This window comes from Silene latifolia, chromosome Y (genome assembly GCF_048544455.1).
Source record: "Silene latifolia isolate original U9 population chromosome Y, ASM4854445v1, whole genome shotgun sequence".
In the NCBI taxonomy this organism is placed as follows: Eukaryota; Viridiplantae; Streptophyta; class Magnoliopsida; order Caryophyllales; family Caryophyllaceae; genus Silene; species Silene latifolia.
Genome location: NC_133538.1, coordinates 303,856,271 through 303,879,687, shown reverse-complemented (window position 1 = coordinate 303,879,687; position 23,417 = coordinate 303,856,271). Strand labels below are relative to the sequence as shown.

Sequence of the window (23,417 nt, the reverse complement as noted above, 5' to 3'; positions counted from 1 at the left end):
AAAGCCTATCACTGCAACCCCTCCCCCCCCCCCCCCCTCAGGGGCCACTGTACTCGTCCATATTTCAACCTTATGAGTTGCATTGTTTAAAGCATCCAGGAAAGTATATTGGCCAAATTTTGTAGAGCTTCTACCATGATCAATGAGCTCTTGCCTACTCAATCTTATCACTGCTCTAGCTGGGGTAGCTATTTGATTTGTCCTAACATTAGTACCCTGCTTAGTGGTAGGAATCACTGGAGTAAAAATAGTCCTAGGACTAGGGTTAGAGGAGAAGGAGCCTTAGGAGGTGTAGCTGCCTTGTCTACTGGGACCTTAGTCACAGGAGCCTTGTCCCCTACATTCTTAGGTAACCAATTTTGAACCACTTTCTTCCTAGCAGAACGGGTGGGTTTAATTTTCTGACAAGCATTGTTAATATGACCAACACCCCCACAGGTCTTACAGAGAATAGGATTCCATTCAAACTCAACCTTCACCTTGACAATAGACCCTTCCTCATCTAAGAATTTAACCTCCTGTGGAGCAGGTTTATCAAAAGGGACATCTATCAAAACTCTAGCCATTCCTAACCTTTTTCGTTCCTCAGTAGGCCTATCACATCTCACAAAGTCACCAATTAAACCAGCAATTTTAGGGATACACTGTCCCCAAAACTTAAGAGGTAACTGATGCAGTTTAACCCACACTGGAACAACTTTAACATCCGTCTTTGTGAGAGGGTCCTGAGGAGTCCATGGTCGTAATATTAAGGGTTTGTTCTCAAACAGGAAGTGTCCCTATTTCAACACAGCTTCATGTGCCTTGTGTTGCTTAAATTTAACCAGAAACACACCGGAAGGTAAGAAAGATATTCTATCAACTCCATAGTCTCCCCATACTCCCATGATAAAATCTTCAACAACTTCCCAAGACGGATTAGCCCCTAAGATGAAGCAAATAACAGAGTGCTTCCAAAAAGCAAGTTCCTTTTGAACTTCAGACTCAAAAAATTGCAACATACCTTCAGGTTCCTCAACAATGGTGGTCAGCTTCTTCCCCTTACCACGCTGTTGAAAATCCATTCCTCCGTCTCATCATCTGTGATAAGATCATCAAGGTCAAGAGGTTCAATCTCAACCGGATTCGAAGTAAGCTTAATCACAGACAAATTCGAGTTCCCTGAAACAGTAAAATCCAAAGAAGAGAAACGATTTTTATTACTATTTTTGTGATTTTTTGTTAAAGAAGATGAAATAAATTTTTGCGCCGTCATTATGGAATTCTAGGTTTGCTGAAAACAATGAAGGAATTCTATTTTTAGAGCTTTTCAGACGTTTCTCTTTCTATCTCTAACATTCTCTAACATTATGGAATAAAAAAAAATTGAAAATCCCGGCTAGGTGAAAAACCACAAGGGTGGGCACCTAAGGCAAGAATGGGAAGGTGGTCGAGGACGGAATGAAAACCCGAAAGACCATTCCGGGTAAAATGAAGAAACGAGTTGCGAGCCACCATGAGAGGAAAGGAAAGTTAAGGTGAAAACCCGAAAGGGCACCTTAGGCAAAATTAAGGATTTTCAAACAAAAAAAATTGAAAATTTGAAAAATGCAACACCAAAAAGATGGAGGGATAAGAATAGAGCAATAAGGAGGATTTAGGAAGGAGGCTAGACTTAGGATTTAATTTCTTTTTTAGTCAAAGAAAATTGCTTCAAATTGGTGGTTATTCATGTTGGCTACTAGGTTGTTGATCTTTATTGGTGTTTGGCCAACTTAGTAGCATGACTTGCATTGCTTGGGGTGATAAGGGGGTGATATAAGGGGAGTATGAATGGTTTGGAGGATTGTGTAGGTCACTGTGCTATATATTGCCTTGGGATAAGGCAAGAGTGACCATCTTTGCCTTGGAGTGATAAGTAGGGTGGTTGTGAAGTGGATGAGTCGGAGTTGGAGGTTTGTTGTGTCTTGTTTGAGGGAGATATAAGGCGGGGGAGTGAGTGAAGAGTTTGTGTTAACTTTGAGTCTAAATTTTCCTTTTGTAATCGGTGGATTTGTTGAGAGGGAGACATAAGAAAGTTGTAGTGAGGGAAGAGAGATCAATACTCCTACACTCTCTGATAGACTTACACAATTGCTTATTTCGGGTTTTTCTTAGGACTAGCAAAAGTCTAAGTGTGGGGGTGTTTGATAGTAGTGTTTTGTGTCGGTCTAAGAGGGTGATTTTATCACCCTCATGTCTTTTAATATGGGTCTTTAGGTTTGGTTATCCTAATGTTTGATACTTGGTTCTGATTAGGTAACTTGTCCATTTTACCGCGGTTTTATACTTGATTTTGATGCACGGAACCATAGGGTCGAGGAGAACCTTTCCACGGTCACGACATGGCGCAAACACCTCACATATGGCGAAATATCCAGCTGGGAGAAGTGAAGAGTGAAGATGAGAACAATTGAGAACAATTGAAGAGGTCAAGGAGCAACGCAATTAAGAATTCCAAATGCGAGCTTAGGCGCAGGCTGCGCAGCTGCGCCCGATTCCGCAGGCAAGAGGAAAATTGGCGCAGCCTGCGCAGCTCTGTTTTACGGGGTTTTCTAATCTGCATTTGAGTTTCTTAAGTGAGGATCTTTTTAGGTTTCCGTGAAGCCGTATATATACCCAAGATTTGAAGACCTCAAACACATCTTAGAACATCATCTAATCTCATATACTCTCATAATTAGGGGTTGAATCTTGTAACAATTTAGAAGACTTTCCCTACAAAAGTTGTAATCTTTCTTTGTTATTTGGGTTTTATGAAGACTATGGAAGGCTAATCTTCCACTACTTGGTGTAATTCGTTTCAAACTTTCATCTTTATCATTGTATTGACTCTTTAATCTCTAATCTTTCATTTATTTCAATTTCTATGCTTGAATGTCATGATGAATGTTTTGTTGTGAGAAGTAATTACCCTTGCCTCTATAACACTCATCTATTGCTTGATTGTTTCAAAGTTTCTTACTTTTGTGATCTCTTTGTGAAGCAACTCATATTATTGTTATCTTGGTTTAAAGTATCAATCTTTGTGAGTAGAAATTGAATATGTCATTGGGTTTGTTGGCTTAGACATATTCTTGTGATATCCCATTTACTTTCCTCTTGGTTTTGCTCTTCATGCTCGTTGCTACAATTCATACATGGTTTAATGTTAGAATTTGTAGTTTAAGTAGGATTATCATTGTTGGTTTAGATAGTGGTAATCATTTGCTTGAGATTTGTTGTTAGGTAAATGAATTTAGAGAGAAAATAGTCATACTTTGAGAAAAGGTGGAACTTGTAGGATTATACCAAGTTTCCTCCCATATTATTGTTGTTTGCATACCAAGTGTTTGTTCCTTTGTTTAACAAGCAAAAGCATATCCTTTTCATCTTGTTACTTGTTTTCTCCATGCCAATTCTCCTCTTATGTGTTTTCAATTGTTGTCCATTGTCAATATCCATAGTTTGTGCATAGTCTTGTGTTTTGTTCATTGTCATTAGTCTAATACAAGCTTTTAGTCTTAATCCCTTCTCTTGGGTTCGACCCTTACTTCCCTTGACTACTATTCTTAGTGCATAGGGTAGAGTCAAGTTTGGTTTATAAATATCTAATTTGGTGGCTTAATTCTAGTATTTAACGACCTAGTCTTTTATCCCTACCAACTACGTACTCCCCTACTCACATTATATCGATTCCGAGCTCAAACCGATTTTGACATGAAAACCCGAATGCACTTAAATTCCTTGTGATAATCGGAATTATCGAGTTCATAGTTAAAGTGGATAAGATAATGATAAATGATTTTATCATTTATAAAAGACGTGTTTTTCCAAATATAAACGAGTTATATTGCGTCCCCTATCCGGGTTTCGCTACTACAAATTTTGAATCCCAGCTCCGCCCTGACTTATATAAAGCAAACATTTGAAGTTGTCTTTGTTATGGAGAGGCAAAGAAGAGAAAGGAGAAAGCCATACTTTCTTTCCAATATTACACCTTTCTCTTCTTCCCTTTCTCTATCTCCCCTTGTTCCTCTCAATCAAATTAACCATGACTTTATCTCTAGCTCAGGTTATTTTTCGTTTATGTAATCCCCATATTTAATTTCTAGTGGGCAAAGAAGTGTTTGAATGCTACATGGTGGACCCAAAGTACTCTAAGATCTTCTTAGAGTAGTTAGAGTACCAATAATGTCCTCGTTGGTTTTCGGCCCCCTCGTCCCGCCACTTGTGGGAGTCCTTGAGACATTGGAGTAATGGTATTGGAATGAATTTGAGTAGCCTTAGTGATAGGGTGTCACCGGGTGACGCCCAAATTGGGTGCCATCCTCTCACAACAATTGTTTATTGAAAGGGTCCTCACTCACTCTATGTGAGAGGGTGGCGTCCAAATTGGGTGTCACCGGGTGGCGCCCTTTTATTTTCCTACTTGGAAATAGAGGGACAATAAGTTTTGTAGTTATTGTTAAGATTATAGAGAGGAGAGTATTTCATGAATCTTGTATTATTGAGTTGTTTAACTTAGGATAACAATACATGTATTTATAGTACCGAAATCCAAACCCTAATACTCTAAACTCTAGACGATAGCTGGCGGCCCTAATATCCTAATATGTGCCTAATATCCTAATACCCTCCCGCAATCGTAAAGGCAGTAAATAGTACGAACTTTACGATTGGAGAATTACAATAAAACCATAATCAATTAAAAAACGTCTTCATCTCGATCTCTCTTCGGAAAATCTTCTCATCTTCACAGGGTGGTAAGGGGTGCGTATAGGACTCACCAGACAATTTTCGTTGCGTATAGGACTCGCCAGACACTTTTCATTGCGTAACTCGCCAGTTTTTTTTAGTGCGTAACTCGCCAGTTTTTTCAGTGCGTAACTCGCCAGTTTTTTCAGTGCTTATTGGTCTCGCTAGACAATTTTCTTGCGTAACTCGCCAGCTTTTTTTCTTTTCTTTTGTACCACCTTGATAAAAAATCGAAAATTTTCTTTTAGAGCAATCTCAATAAAAGGATAAAAACATTATTAGAAGCTTTTTTTTTTTTTTTTTCAGCAAAAACAAATCTGGGAATGACAAATTTCGATCAAACGGAAACATATCCATTTGAATGTCACAGAAAGCATATCATTGATAACTTCAATGGATAACTTCAATGGTATTTATCAAATTGCCATCACCATTAGTGGACGAATTTTTCTTTTTTTTTTCTTTTTTTTTTTTATATAGAAATTATTATTTGTGGTTGAAAATCCTACCGGTGGGTGTAAATTTCCGGCCACCCACCGGTAAGAATGCGGAATGCGGAAGCGGTTTATAGAGACCTCAAGAACGAGGCTCTGATACCATGTCAAGAAACCATCTCAGCCAAAAGCTTAAGCTGATGGTTGAAGTTCCTTGATTCGTTTTATATTCTAAGAGGATATTAGGGCCGCCAGCTATCGTCTAGGGTTTAGAGTATTAGGGTTTGGATTTCGGTACTATAAATACATGTATTGTTATCCTAAGTTAAACAACTCAATAATACAAGATTCATGAAATACTCTCCCCTCTATAATCTTAACATGGTATCAGAGCCTGATGACCAAAAGGTCACGGGTTCGAATCCCACCCCCTCTATTCTAAAGTGGATAATCAGAACAGGCCAGAGAATCCCGCCTGCACCCACACTTCAAGCCCAAAAAGAAAAAAAAGGGCCTTCGTGTGAGGGGGAGTGTTCGAATATAAAACGAATCAAGAAATTTCAACCATCAGTTTAAACTTTTGGTTGAGATGGTTTCTTGACAGTTATTCGAAAAACTAAGTACAAACTTTACATATTTTTTAGTTATAAATAAGAATATGATCAAGCAGCCATGAATCTTGAATGTCCGTATACGTAATGTTCGCAGGCTCGCAGCTATCCCCTTTTCCCCCTTATGTATGCCTTCTTGTGAATGCCTGCGAAACATGCAGCCGCAGTACTCTGGTCACTAGTGCTTTCTATCTGTATCTTCTTAATGATTATGTTTAGATATTAGCCATGCGTCACCCAAGGAGACTTGTCCTCACTGGCTGCCTCTCTGCTTTGATAGTGAGTGGATCTCAACCTCCCATTTTATTCGCCATTTTTGTGTTCACTGTTCAGTATGTTTCTTAGGTTCATTTATCTGATTATACTTTTTGCATTTAGGTGATGACAATTCTTTCAGCTGTTGTTGGATGGGCTGCTCCTAATGTGCTTACGTTATTTTAATGTTTTGTATGTGAAAATATAATATGTACCTGGCAATGTAAAGACTGCTACTTTTTCTTACAGTCTTTTTAATTGATTAATGTGTTTTATATTTGTCAGTCAACGTAATATTCTGTGAATATTTAGTCTTCTAAATTAGTTGTATAATATCTTTAGTTAGAATATTGTATCCTAGTTTATTATACAACTAATTTAGAAGACTAAATATTCACAGAATATTACGTTGACTGACAATATTGACTTTCTAGGGTTTCTCTCCTAGGGTTTCTGTCTTGGTCTAGGGTTTAGGTCTTTGTTTTCTCCTCTTCTTCGAGGCTCACCTCACGTTTTCGAGTGTGAGATTAGGCTCTGAGTCGTCTGTTCTTTATTGTTGGCTTGTCTTTTGGTTGTCTTGTCTTTGGTGTTTTCGTTTTGTTGTGCAGGGCTGAAGAGAGTTTTCCGATGGCCTCCACGTCGAATAAGGGTAAAGCAGTGGTTGTTTCAAATGAGGCGGCTATTGAGTGGGATGAGGGTTCTGAGGAAGAAGATGCTCGGGGTAAATTGATGCTGGTGGGGAAGATTTGGGCACAAAAATCTATAAACGTTAAAGCAGCTGTTGATACAATGATAAAGCTATGGAACCCGTCAGAACCGGTGGTGGGTAATGTCGTCGATGCGAAGGAAAAGACTTTCGTCTTTCGGTTTGGGACAGTAAGGGATAAGGAGAAGGTCTTGGCAAATCAACCATGGCACTATGACAAATTCATCTGGTGTTTCAACGAGCCAAATTCATCGGGTAAGATCACAAATACTCCTTTATGCCATGTTCCCCTTTGGGCGCGGGTATATGATTTACCTATTTCGGGGCGCAAAAGTGAGACAAATGCGAGGAAAATGGGGGCAATGCTGGGCTCTTATATTAGTATGGAAGTGGGACCAAACCCGGAGATGGATAGGGCAATACGGATCCGATTTATGCATGATGTTCGGAACGCTCTTAAGGCGTCTATTCCTATCAAAATGCAAAGCGGCTCGATTGTGTCATTCGATGTTAAGTACGAGAGATTGCCGACGTTTTGTTATGGGTGTGGCGTGCTTGGTCATGGTGAGAAAGACTGTGACGAAGGACCGTTTGAAGAGGCCGACCTTCATTTTGGGGAATGGCTACGTGCTTCTCCATGGAAAGTTACAAAAACTGTTTAAGAAAGTTCGGGTAAGGCGAGACGTTCGTTGCAAGCAATCTTTGAGGAGGAGGAAAATAAGGAAGGGGACGATGCTATTTCGAAAATAAGTGAGAAGCTTCAAAATATTGCAGTCAGTTTTAACTGCAAAAGAAAGGGGGAGAGGAGGGATACGAATGGGGGTATGGAGCAGCATCGGGGTATGGAGACCATGAGTGGTAGATGGGACTATACTGGGAATCATGGAGGAACGGTGGTACATGAGGGGAGTATGCAAACTGACTTGAATAGAGGAAATGAGCAGGGCGGAGGGATAGGAATTGGGCAGGTTGAAGGTAGCAGGGGGACATTCATGGGATATGGAGAGGGTGAGGAGATAAGCTTACAGGAGAAGGTCGTGGGTAAATCTATGGAGGAGGGTGTGAACTCGAAGAGCAGGGAGGATACGGAAGTGGGAGCTGATGATGTTGGACAAAGGAAGATTGTGAAGAATGGGTCAGGAGGGCAGGGTGCAACATGGGTCAGGAGGGAGAGAGGGGGATAGAGGTGGATAGCGTAGGAAGGTCTGGTTGTCTTGCTTTTTGGTGGAGGAGGGAGCTTGATTGCGAGTTCCTGTCTTCATCAGTCCATTATATGGACTTCATTGTTCGTGATGAGAGAGGTGATTAGAGAGTGACCGGTTTCTATGGATGGCCAGCAGTGACGGATAGGCATCTTTCATGGAGATTGCTGCGAATACTAAGGCAGCAGTCTGAGCTACCTTGGGTATGTCTTAGGGACTTCAATGAAGTCCTTTTTGCGAACGAAATGAAGGGAGGAACGCGTGCTCAATGGAAAATGAATAACTTTCGGGAGGCAGTTGATGAGTGTGGTTTGTCAAATGTCCAATTCGAGGGGTATGCTTTTACATGGGACAATGGGGAAGCTGGGGAAGCAAATAGGCAGAGTCGGATTGATCGAGCTATGGCAACGTGCGAGTGGAAGGATAAATTCCCGTATGCTAGGTTAATCCATTTGGGGCGAGAGTGGTCCGATCATTCCCCTATTAAGCTCCTTCTTGATAGGCGGGGTGGCACGTGCGAGGTGGTGAGGAAATTCCAGTTCGAACAAATATGGGTGGGTGAAGATGGATGTGAGACTACAGTGCAAAGAGGGTTTGACCGTGGGGGAGAGGACCTGATGGAAGCCCTTGGGGAATGTGCCAGTGAACTGTAAAAGTGGAAGAAGGTTAGCATTGGGAAAATAGTGAAGGCTATTTCGGTAAAGAGGAACCAACTTGCTCAATTAAATGAAGGGGGAAGGTCGATAGAGGAGGTGCGGCGAAGGCGGAAGATTGTTAGCGAGATTGCGGCATTATGTAGACAGGAAGAGCAGTTTTGGACGCAAAGATCACGTGCTCTATGGCTTAAAGAGGGGGACAGGAATACGAGCTATTTTAACCGTCAAGCTGGTCAACGGAAAGCGAAAAATTATATTTCGAAATTGGACGATGACGAAGGCATAGTGAGGACGGAGGAAGAGGCGGTTTCGCGTGTTGCAACGAGATATTTCACTAACCTTTTTGAGGCATCCCCAGCACGGGGTTTTGGGCATATCATTGATGGCATGGAGGGGAGAGTTCTCGGGTGGATGAATGTTATTCTGGGGAGCGAGTACAGGGAGGAGGAAGTCACTGATGCCCTCAATCAAATTCACCCTCTCAAAGCTCTGGGCCAGACGGAATGAATGGATTGTTTTATCAGACGTATTGGCATATTGTGGTCCCGATGGTGATAAGCACGGTTTTGAAGGTACTTTGTGGTGATCAAATGCGAGCAGGTATGAATCACACACATATCATGCTTATTCCAAAGAAAAAGGCTCCGGACAAAATTCGGGACTTCCGTCCAATTAGTCTATGCAATGTGGTTTACAAACTTGTCTCAAAAGTGCTAGCAAACCGGTTAAAACCCTTTCTTAATGATATTGTGTCTGAGAATCAAAGCGCATTTACTCCGGGTCGCCTTATTTCGGATAATGTCTTAATTGCTTTTGAATTATTCCATCATATGAAAAATTCAAGACATGGGGAGGGCTTCATGGCATTTAAGCTTGACATGGCCAAAGCATATGACAGAGTGGAATGGAATTTTCTGGAGGCGGTGTTACGAGGTATAGGGTTTGACAGGGGATGGGTGGATAAAGTGATGATGTGCGTTTCCTCTATATCGTCTGCCGTTCTGATCAATAGAAATGCCAAGGAAGTGTTTCGGCCGGAAAGGGGTCTACGACAAGGTGACCCGCTCTCACCTTATCTTTTTATCCTTTGTGCCGAGGTACTGTCTAATCAAATGAGGCGATCAGTGATGAGTAACTCACTCCATGGTATTCGTATCGCTCCAAATGCCCCGACTATTTCTCATCTTTTGTTTGCCGACGATAGTATCTTTTTTCTCAAAGCTAGTGAAGAGGAAGCGGGGAGGGTGTGCACGATTCTTCGAAGATATGAGGAAGCATCAGATCAGTCAGAAAACTTGGAGAAAACGATGGTCTCATTTAGTCGAAGTGTGAAGGAGGGGAGAAGGAATAGTATCGCGGGTTGACTGGGAGTTGACAGGGTTGTCGTAAACCTATCAAAAATAACTAACTAAACTAACTATATAGCTAGGGAAGTCAGGTCGATCTCCTCAGGGAGGCAAGATATCTGCAAGAGTCCGTCTATTTGGTGACAAATGGGGGGGGGGGGGGAGGGATTGTATTTGGTTTTCTAAACTAATTAAGACTTTAAAAGAACGAGAAGCAAGGAAAGAGTAGTAAAGGCAGAAAAAGGGTGATAAACTATCAATAAAGAAGGGACATGTCAGGATTTCGGTTCACCACTGTAGTCCAGTGACTCAACTGTAAACAACTTAGATAAATTAATGTGAGACGGATATGGAAAGGTCCTTCCGGTCCAATTTCTATCCTAAACTTCCACTAACTTAACTTCCCTCCTCGTCAGGGTAGTTTATTGTTCATGGCAGGTCTATTTAGTCCAATATTCCGATCCAGGATTAAATTTAACCAGATTAAAAAGGTGACTCAGAAGCGTGCACTCATCTAAGTCGGTAAATACAGTTATATTGCTATGGGGACAGAGTCTCACTATTAATTCATCTAACCTATTTACTACATCGTCACATTTCTACCGTAGATCCCCTAATCCCAACATGAAACAGATTAGCTACTCATGCTATTAATATTGTCAAAACTAATAACGATGAATGAACTAACAATAAACATAATGAAACGATAATTAAATTGCAAAAAAGTAATTAGGGCAGAAAGTAAAAGGAACAAAACAAACAATTAAAATAAATGAAAGAGAGATTAATATTAAAAAGGGAGAAAGAGATTACAATTGCAAGAATCCGGCGTAAAGAACTAACAAATCCGAGCGAGAAAATCCGAAAGCAAAAGTTACAGTGAAGAAGAAAAAGTAACGCAGTCTTTACTGTGAAAGATGAATGATAGATAAAACTTAGATAAAGAATAGAATATATGCTAATGACCTATCTAATGTACGTTTAAATAGAAAATATGCTAAGTCCAACAACTAAAACAAGTTCATGGGCTAATTAAAGCCCACGCCAGCCAAAACAACTCGATCGAGTAATCTTAAACTACTCGATCGAGCATTTCTCCAGATAATCTACTCGATCGAGTAGAATTGTTACTCGGTCGAGTAACCTCAATTTCCAGCACTTCTTGATCGATTAGAAAACTTCTCGATCGGCCAATTCCAGCCATAGAAACCACTCGATCGAGTGATAAAACAGCTCGATCGAGCATTCTTCCTTCAAATCAGCTCAAACTCGTGACTGACTGCCTCGTAGACAGTTCCTTCACGCATCCCAATGCATGATCTCACTCTGAAAAATCCCGTCTCCTCAAAATGCATGCAAAAAGGACGAAAATGGTACGATTCCACTACTTCCGCGTTCATTTCTGCAAAACGGACAAAACGAACCAAAGTAGCCAATTCGGGGGCAAAATGCAATATAAATAGTACGAAAGTACATAGAAATACGTGCTAAAATAGGCTAAAAAGACTATACAAAATGCACGTATCAAATCTCCCCAAACCGAACCTTTACTCGTCCTCGAGTAAACTAAAATGCAACTAATGGAACGGAAATGAAAACTCAGAGCTAGCTTAACTTGTCTACTTGAACCAATTTAATGCAACAAAAATTAACAGTCATAGCTAAGCAGTCAATACGCAAACGAGTTATAAGCTGTTCAGAAATATAGCCAACCTATCGACCTTGCAAGACTAACAAAATCGGACTCTCACGTGGTCACTCCTCTCTCATGAAGCAAAGGGTGAATATTATATGTAAAAGAGAGAGAAAAATAGTCACTCACCTATCTGCGACCTACATAGCATGCATGCAACAAAAATGAAAGACGATTCAAGTACTAATGCACACACTCCAACCATTAATGTCCGTCACAGCCGAGGGCTTACAAATGCTATGGGAATAGTGAGGGTCAAGTAAGAAAAGGCAAAATAAGTTATGGTAATGTGGAGGTAAAAGCGTCAAGCTAGTTCCTAAAAGGACCATATAAGACCGTCTGAATCTCTACTGACTGAAAAATAAAGTACAAGTGCCCTTCATTTGGCACACAGCTCACTAAAATCATACACAATCTCCTCAAAAATATGGAATAAAACGGAGGAGTGAGACCGTCACAAGGTAAAAATGAGCATATACGGTCTCAATTAAACTTAAATACAAAAACTTCTAACTTTTTTTTTCTTCCACTGTGAACGTGAATCACATTTTTTTTTCCTTTCTATTTTCTATTTTTTTCTCTTTATTCACGTTTTTCAATTTCTTTTTTTTTTCTTTTTCAATTTCTTTTTTTTCTTTTCTTTTTCTCCTTCCTCTATTTTCACCAACTCCAATCAAATGATACGAACCAAACTGCAGACGAAAAATCATACCATAAAAGGACATACTAAACTAGCTTGACTAGGCAGGCTTAGTTTGGGATGTAGCTAGTGGGTCAAAAAGGCAAGTTTTGGCTTAAGTGGAGCTAAATGGGTGAAAAATATAAGAAAAAGGGAAAATTTTCAAACACCTCCCTGCATGTGACACCTACCACAAACCCGAATGTATGCATTTGACAAGAAATCGAATATCATAAAAGTGCAAAAATGATGAACATGTTATGCAAGGAGTACTACTCTCAATTCCTAATGAACTGGTCATGAATGTCACCAGTTATGGGCTCTAAACCTCAGAAATTGTAAAGTAGGTTGCCAATTTATCAGGTCAAGTCTAAACAGTAAGCTATATTTGAACAAAAACTCGTAGACTATGCGTATGACAAAGCTAATAACCATCAATAGAAGTGCAAGGCTCAAGTAAAATGACAAGTTATAGTGCAATATCATCACGGAAATCAACCGTTCTGACTCAACCTATATGCGAAAATAAACGTGAATATTTTTGAATTGTTTTGAAAATTTCTAATTTTTTTTTTTTTTTTTTTTGGATATTCAATGAAAAATAAACAATGAAAGCTGAAATAAATAAACGTGAATGCAAAACAAATGCAAATGCAGACTCAAAAGGATGCAATACCCTCCCCAAACCAAAACGGACAACGCCCTCGTTGTCCTCCAGCATACACCAGCAGATATATATAGGGGAACGGGAATATACAACCAATAAAGAATGAAAAATAATAAAATAAAAAGAAGAAAAAAATAAAAGAGTGAGATGGACATACAAAACACGAACTTCCCCAAACCAGCCAGAAAATTGGGGAAGTGAGTAGACCAGCAGCTACTCGTCGGCCTCCTCGTCACTGTCACGCACGTCCTCCACCATCGTCGTGAAGTCCGGATCTACCTCCTGCTCTCTCCTCCTCTACTCATCTCGAACTCTCTCCGCCGCCGCCGCCGGGTCCTCGTCCTCCTCCTCCTCCTCACTAGCAGACTCCGGGTACCCCTCAGTTGGGTACCGGTAGAAGGAAGAGTGTGGCCAACCCTCTGGGATCGGACGGCGTCGCCTCATGTGATACTCGTATAGAGGGAACAAGGTCAATGCCATGTCCCGCTCCATACAAGCCTGTCTCTCTGCAATCTCAACTAACAAACCGTCACGACGCCCTTGGTCGATGACCGAGGGCGCCACAAAGAGTGGTGGAGGTACAAAATTAGCCGGTAGGACCGGCTGTGTCTGTGTCTGGTCGGCGGGTGCGGGAGTAGGAGTAGGAGTAGGGATCGGGGTAGGTGTGGTCGTGGAAGTCTGGCCACCCGCGGAAGGTGCGGATCCCTCTCCGGTCTCAAGTCTACGCCGCTTTTTAGCGGCGAGTAAAGTAGTAGGTGGGTGGACCTGGAGGTGGTACTGAGGTGGAGGTGGTGGTCAGGCGCCCCATGCAACAGTAGACAAAGGGGCTAGACGAGGCAGGGTGTCACAAGGAAGGTCGACGGATAAGGAACCATCTATCTTCCATGTCCGGTAGTCTGTGGTTAGCCATGTCTGAGAGTGCATGACAGCTAGGCTCAGATACATATCACCGTCTATGTAAGGTAAGTCACGACGCAAGACGGTGAGGAGAGAACGGGCAAGAAAGGTGGCTATGCCACCGCAGACAATAGTGCCCATGAGCTTCTCTCCCTGAGCCTGGAAGTACCTGGCGGTCAAGTAGGCGATGTTGAGGGTAAAGGGACCCTCGTCTTCGATGTTCAGGTAACCGCCTAAGATGAAGAGCTCGTTGTTGTTGATGTAGTTTGGCTCCTTTCGGCCAAAAATAGTGCTCCCCATCAGTCTAAGAAAGTAACGGGCGCGGGGTAGGTTGACCTGAGCGAGCTTTCGCTCGTGAAAAGGGGTCTGTGCCAAAGAAGACTAATGACCTTCCTAGGGGCAACAGTGGTGCCCGTATAGGAAAGGCCGAGTCGGGTACCAAACTTCTCAAGTGTCATAGAAAAGGTCCCGTTATACAACCGGAAGGACACAGAAAGACTAGTAGGGACACCGTCGTGTGCCCCTGAGGAGAAGGTGAAGGAGCTGAAGAGCTCAAGGCTCAGCTCCCTGAAAGTGTGGCCGCTCATAGTGATGAGTCCGGCCATCCCCGTGCCCCGTAAAAGCTCACAAACTGGCTCGTAGAAGCCCAGCCTCTGAAGTGCCGGATGGTCTAAGAATCGGGTAGGGAGAAACTCACATTAAACTAAGTTATAAAATCGCTCACGATGAATACCATTTACAAAAATTACCTGAGGGAACCGAGGGTGTGAGTCAAGAGAGTCGTCCCCTCGAACAGTGACCGTGCCAGAAGGAGTATCAAGAGTACTAGGAGCAGGTGTAGCTCGACCACGACCACGACCCCGGCCACAACCTCTAGAACCTGAAGTAGAAGACCGTCCACTGACGGTGCGAGGAACTAGAGCCGCCCGTAAAGCAGCTGCAACTGCGTGTGAGTCCGCCACATGTGTGCTCACCGTGGCTGAAGTAGAGGCTGTGGCTGCAGCTGTGACCGCCACTGAAGAAAAAAGACTAGCAGCACTACTAGCAGTAGTAGTGGCTGTGACTAAGGTGGCGGCTGAAACAGGGCTAGCAGCAGTGTTAGCAGCAGTAAACACAGTACTGGCAGCAAAAACTAGAAAAACAGATGTACTGATAGTTGCGGAGACGGTAGTAACAGCAGGGACTACCGTCTCAGACAGAGACAAGGATGGACTAGAAGCGGAGCTCGCTGAAGGCATGGAGCTGGAATCCATCCTGAACAAATAGGGCAGGGAATTTGACAAGAAAATAGTAGCTAAACAGCATGAAAACAGCGTGAAAACAGTATGACAATTCCCCAAATAGTCGAAAAAAGTTCGACTAATAGCCCAAATTCCCATATTTTTCCTCAAAATTCGAATGGTAACAAGTAAACAGCGATAGGGGAAGGGTAGCAGGCATCAATGGCAGCAATTGAAGCAATAATTAAGGCGAATTAAGCATATGGCAGCAGCAAAACCCAGTTTACAGTCGAAAACTTCGACTATAATTAGCCCTAATCGCAAATTTCTCGCAAAATTCGAATTAAACAAGTAAATATCAATGAGGCAAGGGAATTAAGCATCGAGTAAGATAAACTAAGCATTGAATCAAAATTATAGTCGATAATTTCGACCCAAAATGGAAAATCGAAAACATAGGTCCAAATTCACTTCATAAAAGGCAAAATAAATGAAATTTAAATGCAAAGAAGTGTAGGAACTACTTACTTTATGATTAGGAACCTACAAATAGCAATTAATCGGCAAGAAACAAGCAAAATGGGCGATTTTTGATCGAAAAACAGCGGAACCCTAATACCCTTAATAGACCTAGTATAGCAACATGAATCAAGGGGAAAGTAGAGGGTTAGGCACGATTAATTAACAATAAACACAATGTAAGTGGTGGATTTGGCAAATGGGCAAGAAAAATGGAGGAATTGGGGTTTTTTGATCAAAAATAAGGAAGATAGTCGAAATATGTGGGATGAAATGACTTAGAAGTAAAAAAGAAGGAAGTTAAGGGGACTCCCTATACGGCCTTTGCAAAATTACCCGATCGAGTGGTTTCAAACTACTCGATCGAGAACTTCTAGCATGAATCCACTCGATCGAGTAAAAAGTTACTCGATCGAGAACTCCCCTTTTTTGCTTTAGTCGATCGAGCAGAATGGAGTTATTCGATCGAACAAAATTCACTCGATCGAGTAATAAGTTACTCGATCGAGCTCTTCTCCTCGTGTAAGCTCTTGAATTTGCTATTATTCCTTTGAATTTGCGTATAATTCCCCAAACTTGCATAAATACACTCGCAAAAATATCCCAAAATACCAAAACTAAAAAGTAACAGTCTATAGTCTCTAATCTACGCTAAAAATCGTCTAAATTCTAATTGTCCTAATTAAAAGTAATAAATAAAAGTCAACGAAAAATTTAAATGTTGTTTTTACAATTTATTACACGGGGCATTTCCCGCTCACTTCTCAAGGCAATTCAGCAGCCCCTCGGAGGGCTTCTGACTGGAGGACGTCATCTCAGCAACATTAATTGTCCTCCTCAATTTCCACGAGCTTGCTTTTGTATCATTGGGAGGAGAATAGTTGACATCCACATACGCGCGAAATTTTCTCATCCGTACTCCTTTCTCATCGGCTTTAACATCATCACTCCCACTTTGACTGACATTAGTTGCCCAATACCCTTTGATAGCTCCTGCATTATTTTTATCTGTACCTGCAGCAAGGAAAACAGACGAACTTTCCTCCTTTTTGCTCTCAACCTGAGGCGGAGGGGTCACAATAGCAGCACAATACTTTAAATTCTCGTTTGGAGTGTCAATAGGAGGGTCAATAGAAGAGAGGGCATTGCAAGGCTGAGCTTGCATGGGAGCCCTTCGGGACTTAGACTGATGGGAAATTAATTCCTCGTCCCCAACTTGGAAAGTCAATGTCTTACCCCCGACGTCTATCACTGCATGGGTTGTGAATAAAAATGGCCTCCCTAAAATAGTAGGGGTATGGGCATCTTCGGGGATGTCAAGTACAACGAAGTCGACGGCAATAAAGAACCTCCCGATCTTAACAGGTATGTCTTCTATGACACCTAGTGGCCGTGATATGCTACGGTCGGCTATCTAAACAGTCATATTTGTGTAATGAAACTTTGTCAAACCAAGTCTCTTAGCCAGAGACAACGGTAAGACACTCACTCTAGCGCCAAGATCCCATAATGCGTTATCAATCAAATGGGTACCAATATGACACGGAATCGAAAAACTACCCGGGTCTGACTGTTTGGGAAGTAACTTATTCTGAACTAGGGACGTCCCTACCTCGGTCAAAGCTACCGTCTCATGATCATTAATGTGCCTCTTACACGATAAAATTTCTTTCATAAATTTAAGGTAAGAGGGTACCTGTGTCAGCAGTTCGGCGAATGGCACAGTGACTTGCAAGCTTTTCAGGATTTCGGCAAATTTGCCGAATTGTTGATTAGCCTTAGTACTTTGCAAACGCCTCGGGAAGGGCACTGTGATGGGTATCTCGAGTCCCTTGTTCCTCTCTTCCAACGTGTCAGCCGGATCAAGCTCCAAATCCTTCGAACGCTTCTTTCCTCTCGAACGAGGTCTTTCAGGCGATATTTCACTCGATCCAGCACTAGCAGGCTCTCGATCGAGTTGTTCTTTATCTTCACTACTCGGTCGACCAAAAATACCATTCGATCGAGCTGTTTCTTCAACAAAATCACTCGATCGAGTAAAAATTTCATTCGATCGAGTAGAATCTTTTTCCTGATCACTCGATCGAGTAGAAATTTTACTCGATCGAGTCCTTCCTTCAACACTTTCACTCGATCGACCCCCAGTAATAAGTCGATCGAGTCCTTTCTTTGTCGTCAGCTCCTTTTCTTCAACAGGACACTGTTCATCAGCAATAATTTCCTTCCTCGGGTCTGATTTCAACACGTACGATCCCTCATATGAACGACCGCTCCTTAAATTAATTAAATTTACCGTCTCATGTGGATTCTTATTAGCTTGTGACGGTAAATGACCTGGTTTCCTTCTGGACTGGTTCGCGGCTAACTGGGCAACTTGAGTTTCAAGTGCCTTGATAGATGCATCTTTTTGTTGAACACTCAGCTGCCACTGCTTTGTCAAAGACTGCAACATTGTCTTCAACTCACCTAGCTCACTTACCCCACCAGAAGATGATGCACCTTGATTAGGTGTAGGAAAGGAAGGAGGCTTCTGAAAGCCTTGTTGACTCTTATGTGGAGGGACGTACGACTGCTGGTGTTGCGGAGGAGGAGTAGAATTGAGCACATTTTGACTTGTCCACCTCAAATTGGGATGGACTGCCCCTTGGTTGTTATAATAGGAACCCCCTCCTTGCCTGTATTGTTGAAAAGCAAGGACCTGTTCATTCTCTGTAAAACAGCCAACAGCAGTGTGACCGTCGTTGCTCCCACACCTCTCACATGTGACAGTCTCCCCTATAATAAGCAAATGAACTGTCTGAGGCTTCCCAGCAGAATGCAGCTCCAACTTATCAAATCTAGCATTCATGGCTTCCAGCTGAGCCACAACTTGCTTATCGACTGCATGAACTGTCCTAATACCATCCCTTGAGTTTCCATACTCAGCACAGTGGTTTTCCATCTCTTCAATAAGGGCCCATCCCTTATCATCCTCAGTGTTCTCTTAGAATCTTCCGTTAGATGATGCATCAAGTATGGCTCTGTGATCATCGTACATCCCATTGTAGAACTGGTTGGACAGAAACCACGGATCAAAACCATGGTGAGGAAGAGACCACACCAACTTCTTGAAACGGAACCATGCTTCATAGAAAGTCTCATCAGTTGCCTGCTTAAAACTTGTGATCTTTGCCCTCAGCTGATTGGTGCGCTGTGGAGGGAAATATCTCTTATGAAAAGCAAGAGCAAGGGTCTCCCAGTCTCTGACCCCCGCGGCCGTACGTTCCAAATCAGTCAGCCACTCCCTGGCTGAGTCAGTCAAAGAAAAAGGAAATAGAACCTCCTTAATCTTGTCTTGAGTTACCCCTTTGTGGCGGGGATAGTATAACAGTAGTCCGTAAAGACCCCCATATGCTTCCTCGGTTCTTCACCTGCCACACCTCTAAAGAGATTTCTCTCCACCAGATTGATAAAGGAAGGTCGGATGTCAAATGTATTCCCATCCTCAGTCTGGAGATTGAAACCCTTTGGAATTGATGATGCTTTAGCCTCCGAGTGACTAGCAATATTAGACATCTTTACTGGTTGGCTTACAGAACTAGAAGTATCTTCTTCAAAAGATGGATTTTCTGTAAAAAGGAAATGCTGAAGCTCTGGTTCGAAAGTACTCAAGTCTTCCTTTCGTGATTCTCTTTGCAGACGGAGTCTATGCCTGAACAGTCTCTCTGGCTCAGAATCAGCTGAAACTAACTCAAACTTCTCTGACCTGGGCATACACAACACTAAAAGAAAATAAATAAGAACTGCCTCAAGGAATAAAAATTCCCTGAGACGGATGAAATAAACGAAACAAAGACAGATAGGGCAATTGCCTCCCCGGCAACGGCGCCAAAATTTGACAGGGCTATCGTAAACCTATCAAAAATAACTAACTAAACTAACTATATAGCTAGGGAAGTCAGGTCGATCTCCTTAGGGAGGCAAGATATCTGCAAGAGTCCGTCTAATTGGTCACAAATGAGGGGGGGGGGGGACTGTTTTTGGTTTTCTAAACTAATTAAGACTTTAAAAGAAAGAGAAGCAAGGAAAGAGCAGTAAAGGCGGAAAGAGGGTGATAAACTATCAATAAAGAGGGTACATGTCAGGATTTCAGTTCACTACGGTAGTCCAGGGACTCAACTGTAAACAACTTAGATAAATTACTACGAGACGAATATGAAAAGGTCCTTTCGGTCCACTTTCTATCCTAAACTTCCACTAACTTAACTTCCGTCCTCGGCAGGGTAGTTTACTAGTCATGGCAGGTCTATTTAGTCCAATCTTCCGATCCAGGATTAAATTTAACCAGATTAAAAAGGTGACTCAGAAGCGTGCACTCAACTAAGTCGGTAAATACAGTTATATTGCTATGGGGACAAAGTCTCACAATTAATTCATCTAACCTATTTACTACATCGTCACATTTCTACCGTAGATCCCCTAATCCCAACATGAAACAGATTAGCTACTCATGCTATTAATATTGTCAAAACTAATAACGATGAATGAACTAACAATAAACATAATGAAACGATAATTAAATTGAAAAAAAGTAATTAGGGCAGAAAGTAAAAGGAACAAAACAAACAATTAAAATAAATGAAAGAGAGATTAATATTAAAAAGGGAGAAAGAGATTACAATCGCAATAATACGGCGTAAAGAACTAACAAATCCGAGCGAGAAAATCCGAAAGCAAAAGTTACAGTGAAGAAAAAAAAGTAACACAGTCTTTACTGTGAAAGATGAATGATAGATAAAACTTAGATAAAGAATAGAATAGATACTAATGACCTAGCTAATGTACGTTTAAATAGAAAATATGCTAATTCCAACAACTAAAACAAGTTCACGGGCTAATTAAAACCCACGCTAGCCAAAACCACTTGATCAAGTAATCTTAAACCACTCGATCGAGCATTTCTCCAGATAATCTACTCGATCGAGTATAATTGTTACTCGATCGAGTAACCTCAATTTCCAGCACTTTTTGATCGAGTATAAAACTTCTCGATCGACCAATTCCAGCCATAGAAACCACTCGATCGAGTGATAAAACAGCTCGATCGAGCATTCTTCCTTCAAATCAGCTAAAACTCGTGACCGACTGCCACGTAGTGCGTTCCTTCACGCATCCCAATGCAAGATCTCACTCCGAAAAATCCCGTCTCCTCAAAATGCATGCGAAAAGGGCGAAAATGGTACGATTCCTCTACTTCCGCGTTCATTTCTACAAAACGGACAAAACGAACCAAAGTAGCCAATTCGGGGGCAAAATGCAATATATATAGTACGAAAGTACATAGAAATACGTGCTAAAATAGGCTAAAAAGACTATACAAAATGCACGTATCAGGAGTGTAGATAGTTGAAGAACAGGAGAGATATTTTGGTCTACCTACGGTTGTGGTTCGATCCAAAAAACCAATTTCGAACATTATTAGAGACAAGCTCAATAAAAGGTTGCAAGGATGGCGAGGGAAGACATTGTCTAGGGCTGGTAGGGAGTTTCTGATAAAGGCAGTTTCCAATTCTCTTCCTACCTACCTTATGAGTATTTTCAAACTTCCGGCGAATTTTTGTGACGAGCTACAGTCAATAGTGTCTTGATTTTGGTGGGGCCATGGGGAAGGTAAGAGGATAACTTCTTGGGTGGCCTGGAAACGGCTATGCGGACCAAAGGATATGGGTGGATTGGGGTTCAGAGACTTCTTTGTGATGAACCAAGCTCTCCTAGGGAAACAAGCATGGAGGTTACTTACGTCACAAAATTGTCTATGGGCACGGTTGATGCAGAGCAAATACTATCATGGGAAATCTTTTTTGGACGCGGAGTTGGGTGGCAACCCCAGTTATACTTGGCGTAGGATAATAGGGGTGAGGGAAGTGCTTTTGAAGGGGCTGAGGAGATGAATAGGTGACGGGCGTGACACTTTTGTTTGGCGTGATGCATGGATCCCAGCCACACAGACGGGAAAGGTGGTGTCACCGTGTGTGGGAGGTAATGCGATGATGAGAGTGGCTGAGTTGATGACGGATGATGGACGGGCTTGGAACGAGCAGCAGCTAAACACGGTATTGATGTCCTTTGAGCAGGAGCGGGTTCGCAATATCAGGTTAAGCAACACGCCTCAAGCTGATAGTTGGTACTGGAGCTGCGAACGTGATGGAAATTATAGTGTGAAATCCGAATACAGGTTGCTAGATGGAATCGATTTGAGTTTAGAGGAAATGTCGAACTGGGCTCGCGAGAAATGGATTTGGAACAAATTGTGGAAGACGCGGGTGTGGCCTCGGATTAAACTCTTGTTTTGGCAATTGTGCAACAATGCATTAGCAACAAAGGTAAATGTGTCAATTCGAGTCAATAGTGAGGATGTTATGTGTCCGTTGTGTCTTTGTCAAGTCGAGTCTTGTATACACTTATTTCGGGATTGTATGGTCGCTGAACAGGTTTGGGAAGGGCTTAACATGGAGCTGGAAGATGATGGTGGAGGCGTGGGGCAGCATGGCGAGGTAAGGGAATGGGTGGAAGGGTGGTGGAGGGAGATGGAAGAGGTTGATTATGAGAGGATGATGCTGGCTTGCTGGGCTTTATGGGAAGCGCGCATTAGGGTGGTTTTTTAAGGAGGAGGTGTCGAGGTGGAGAGGGTGATTAAAAGGGTAAGGGATGTTGTGGAGGAAATTAACAGTGGTATGACGAAAGCAAAAAGGAGGTTAAGGAGGGAGATAATAGGCGAGGGCAAGGGGTGGATGAGGGATGGCGTGCCACAAGTCCAGGATGGGTTAAACTAAATGTTGATGCGGGGGTGAAGGAAGGCATTGGAGTGGATGTTGGAGCGGTGTGTAGGGACGAGATGGGGAGGGTGTTATGGGGCTTGGCAAGGCACAGGAAGAAGGTGTGGGAACCAAGGGTGGCAGAGGCGGTAGCTGTGCTCGATGGAATGGAGGAAGCGGTGAAGGCGGGACACGAAAATTTGGTGGTGGAAAGTGACTGTTCGCAGCTGATTGAAGCCCTCAAGGCGCACAAGACGGGACGAAGCACTTTCTTTTTAGTTTTAGATGATATTCGTACTTTATGTTCTTCGTTTTCTTCTATTAGTTGGTCGTATACAAGTAGCTCTACTACAGATACAGGCTATAACAACGGTTAAAAACCGTTGTTATATAAAAAAGCGGACGTTGTTAAAGCGTCCGTTGTAAAAGGTTTTAACAACGGTTGGTTTTCTTAAGGAAAGCGTTGTTAAAACTATTAACAACGGTTTTAAGTATAAAAACCCGTTGTGGAAAGTGTGACTCAATTTTGGTGGGAAAGTTATAACAACGGTTGTAATATACAAAACCATTGTTATAACTAAAGACAACGGGTTGTTTCTTAATAACCGTTATTGTTTGTTTTTTTAAAAAAAAAAATATTACTAGATGCATGCATAATTACGGCCCGTTATAATTCCGATGCATGCATTATTACTGCCATCCCTGTGCATATGAATGGACAATATAGAGTGAGAAGGGTTATAATAAGATTTGAAGCAGCAGAGAGAGATGTGATGATGATTATGGCACAACTTCCTAACATATATTAATTAAAAAACAACTCAAACCACACATTACTTAGTATAAATACATGCATTATCTCAACTACAATTCCATTAACTCACTATCTCCAAACCCTAACTGCTAAAACAAACTCCAAACCCTAATTAATCTTTCAAACAAACTCCAAACTTCATCAATAAAATGAATGATATCATCCTTAA

At 41.9% G+C, this 23,417-nt stretch overlaps 1 non-coding gene and 1 pseudogene across 1 annotated transcript; both read left to right on the top strand.

Annotated features, from left to right (window-relative positions):
- The first annotated feature begins 4,051 nt into the window (after nt 1-4,051).
- The window catches only part of LOC141631066 (GDT1-like protein 5), a 173,090-nt pseudogene continuing 153,724 nt past the window's right edge, over nt 4,052-23,417 (top strand).
- On the top strand, nt 18,715-18,820 carry LOC141635316 (small nucleolar RNA R71). Its single transcript, XR_012540013.1, has one exon. It is a non-coding gene; the product is annotated as a small nucleolar RNA R71 (small nucleolar RNA).